We start from the raw sequence: 4,267 nt of genomic DNA, 5'->3' as shown, positions 1-4,267 counted from the left end.
CAAAAGTAAATATTTATTTATTTGCCAAAAAGATAAATTAATGGTATAATAATATAATAAGATGATAATGAATAAAATGTGATTAAAAAAATACAAAAAATGATAAAACTTTAATGAAATATACAGTTTGTTAGGTGATTATATGTTTAAATTATTGAGTAAAATCCTAATTAAAATAAAAAAATAATTTGAATTTAAAATAATAAAAAACGAATAAAATAATATAAAATCTAAAGATATATTTTAAGTTAAAATCAAAATAGTGATGAAAAGATTAAAGATTGATTAATTTTGAAATATTTTCGAAAAGTGGTTAAATCAAATAAAAACAAATATAAAACTGCCAATTTAAATTTTAAAATAAGAGAAAAATTCGGTACCTTTACTTCTTAAATCCGTTAGGTTGAGTCTCATAACCAACGATTTATATTTTTATTAAGAATTGATACACGGTCTCATAATAGACATTCTATGTACACGGTATTTCTATTGAAAATGTATACATGGTATCTCAATTACACAGTACTAAAAAAAACTATTAGTCGACCATACCAAGGGCAATCTTGTAATTAAAAAAAACATATGTCATGTGTGCGTCATGCTTTTACCAAAAATCTTATTATTTTCATTTTCTGACGGAAAAAAACAAAAGGTACCATTTGATTTTGTTATTTTTTCAATTTCTCTGATAAGTATGTAGAGTCCACGAAATAAATAAAAAATAAGTTATTTAATGACAATGAATGGAAGGAGCTGATACCAGGACAATGTTTTTTTGTTTTTTTGTTTTTTTTTTTCACAATCCCAGCCCTTTCTTTTATTTACCATACGAACGCCTAGAGTTGACTGGGATTAAAATGACAGGTCATCAATGAATTTTGTTTGATAAGTTTAACAAGGGACTGTCTTATTTAAGAGTATCTGGCAGAAAGCGCAAGTTAATAATAATAATATTATTTTTTTAAATTACAATGAATATTGGATTTTTTTTTTAGAATATAGTTAGAGTTGATAGTGCATATTATATGTCAATTGAATTATATGATAATTGATTGGTGATGCTAAACTAAAACCAAATCAATATTAGTTTTAGTCAGTTTAGGCATTTTTTACGATTTCTATTTGCACCCTTAATAGATACATAGAAATTATTATGTGTTCAAACAATATTCATAAGTTAATTTTGTTTTTTTTCTTATCTTTTCTTTTTTTTTTTTTTTTTTTTTGTTAATGAAGGAATTTGGAAAATGTATCCAACCAATTTAATTATTAAACGTTAAAAGAAGTACTAAATAGAATTTAAAAAAATATTTAAATAAAATAAAGTTAAGGTGTATTTAAGATGAAATAACCTATTCTCAAAATCTGATATAAAAGTGTTCATGCTAAGTTACTGATTTCAACATTTTCAAAATTTTAATACGATTGTTAAACTAATTGAAATATATTAAATCTTTTACCTAATAAATATAAATGCATATATTTTACCATTATTATTTATATATAAAAAGACATTTGGAAGAGTAAATTGAAATTAGTGATTAACCATGGAGAGAAAGAGAGAATTTAGGCGATAATGAAGTCAAAAAGAAGCAAGAGGAAACATCCCAAGAAAAAAGAATGGAGGGATTATTAAGGGGAATACGTCTGTGCAATGCACGTGAGCGAGTGCACGTGCGAGGATGGGACAAGCACGTGCGAGGAAACTTGAAGGAAACGACGGTCATTGCGGGCTATAGATTCCGGCCACGTGGAAATTGACCAGCCATTAGGGGCCAACGGGCTGGCTTTTATAAACCGAAAACCTTGAGAACCCTCTCACATGCTCCCTGACACAACCCCCACCTTTGTCACGTGTTCCCTGGACCCCACCGTTCCTTTTAAATTAATTCCAAACGGAAAAAAAATAAAGCCTACACATAAAAAAAGAAAAAAAAAAAGAAGCAATATTCAAGTATCTTGAGTTTATTATTATTATTATTAGTATTCTTTTATAAATAGTTTTGGTCCTTCACCGTTCATTCAAGCAATAATTTAGTTCCTAGACTTTATTAAGTAACACTTAAGTCTTTACTGTCTTTAAATTTTTCACCATTTAGTAAATAAAGTCTAAATATACTAACAGTCTAACAATTTAATACATAGAGTGGAAATAATAATACTATTCTTTTTTGTTACACTTTTTTCTTTTTTAAAAAAAATCTACTTCAAATACCGAGGAAAAAACTAAAAAATATATATTTAGAAGATATAATATATTTGACACGTGATTGGACGTTTTATCAAAATATATTTGTGTGTTTTTAAAATCTAATAAAAACTTAGTTTGTATAAGTTATTTACATATTTGATGATTCATATATATTTTTTTTATTTTAAGTATAATAGAGAGTCGAATGATTCAAATCACAAACTCTAAGTAGCTAACACATTTCATATCTCATTAAGCTATAATCATTTGACATTTAATAATTTTTAATATTTTGTATGATATAATTAAATCATTATAAATTTCAAACTAGATATTATCTTAAAAGAAAAAAATCCATCGCATAAGGAAAATGTTACAAACTAAAATTTAAAATTCAAGTAAATCGGTATTTCAACAAAACTAGGTAGGTACATTTCAATAAACAAAAGTACTTTCTAACTTTTTTTTTTAACAGTGTAATGATTAATCCAAACAATTTAATACATATTTTAATCAAGCGGAAATAACTAAAAAACCTTATCCAGTTTTGGGATCAGTGTCAATGTCCTCAATTTACTCGCAACATTTTTACAACCATTAATAGCATCTCTCTGTTTTCCCCGAAAAGAAGCATATAAATCATTATACACATTTTTTTCCAAAGGAAATCATTATAAACATTGCAAAAACTCAGGTCAAAAAAAAAAAAAAAAATCACAAAAACTTAATTCATATAATTGATAACAATAATTTGAAAATCGAGTATTTAGAATTATTAGGTATATTTTATTAAATAATTTATCTTTTTAGTCCATGTGATTTTAAAAATTATAATTCATTGTTTATGATTTGATAAAATTTCATAAATAATTTATATAGTTTAATAAATTCTCATAAATAGCCTCCACAATATGGAATATAAAGACTATATTATAACTTTCTCCAAATTAGAAGAATTAAATTTCTAATTTAATAAAAAATGAGAAAATAAATGCATTTGATCATTGAGTTTTAAAAATATACATTTTTAGTCTTATAAATTTTTTAAAATAGATTCTCTTAAGTAGAGTTTTTAATTATTTAAATAACTATGTGACATTTGAAAACTAGAAAAATAAATATAGAAGATAATTTTAGAGCAAATATGATAAATTTTAAAAATAAAATTTCTTACTTAAAATAACAATGAAAATGACTTCAAATACCTTTAAAACATAATCTTTCAGGGAATAAGAAGTCAGATTTTAGAAAATTTATGAGGCAATTACATGAATTTTTAAAAACTCGAGAATTAAAAGAATACGTATTCAAAGCCACGAAGCAAATGTACATGTTCTTTAAAAGTGAAAGATTAAAAAGATTGTTTCCTTTATTCAATATATTGGATAGACATAGGGAAGAGAATAAAACTAAATTTGGAATGAGAGAGATTAAAAGAGAGAAGAGAGGCATGGTGTTTTAATGTTTGATGAAGTTGAGCTGTAAGCGTCGTGCTTAAACGTGGGAAGAAGAATATAATAAAGGGTTATGATGGGAAAACAAATAATAATTATATTAAAAACAAATTTAAGTTTATTATACAATAATTAAAAAAAAAATCATATTTAAAAGAAAAAAAATATTGAAAAAAGCACACGTCCCAATGGGAAAAATATTATTAGCTAAGGCAGAAGAATCCGGCTGTAATTTTGGACATTATTTGACGAATCACAGCGACAAAACCTGCAAGATCGATTCTTGGCGGGTTGAAATTTTTATCCTTTCTTTTATATTAAAAGAAAAAAAAAAAAAGAGTAGAAGATTAATGTTTGTAATTAATTGGAGATTAATTTTATAAAATTACTATATTGCCCCGGAAAGCCATTGACGACGTTGAGAGAAAACTGGAGTTGGGATTACTAGTGGTAGAGAGGTTAAATTTGAAGAAAAAGGAAGGGTGTTACGGTCAGAGTGAAAAAAAGGGGTATATTTTGGATGGGAAAAAAAAAAGAGGAGAGTTTAATTGGAAACAACTTTACAGAACTTGCAAGTCACTTCCTCATTATTATATTCATCTCCCTCTGCATGCAGAGAGAT

This window comes from Benincasa hispida, chromosome 9 (assembly GCF_027475165.1).
Source record: "Benincasa hispida cultivar pf3 chromosome 9, pf3_genome.v1.1, whole genome shotgun sequence".
Lineage (NCBI taxonomy): Eukaryota > Viridiplantae > Streptophyta > Magnoliopsida > Cucurbitales > Cucurbitaceae > Benincasa > Benincasa hispida.
The sequence above is the reverse complement of the archived record's forward strand: the minus strand, read 5'-3'. Positions refer to the sequence as shown.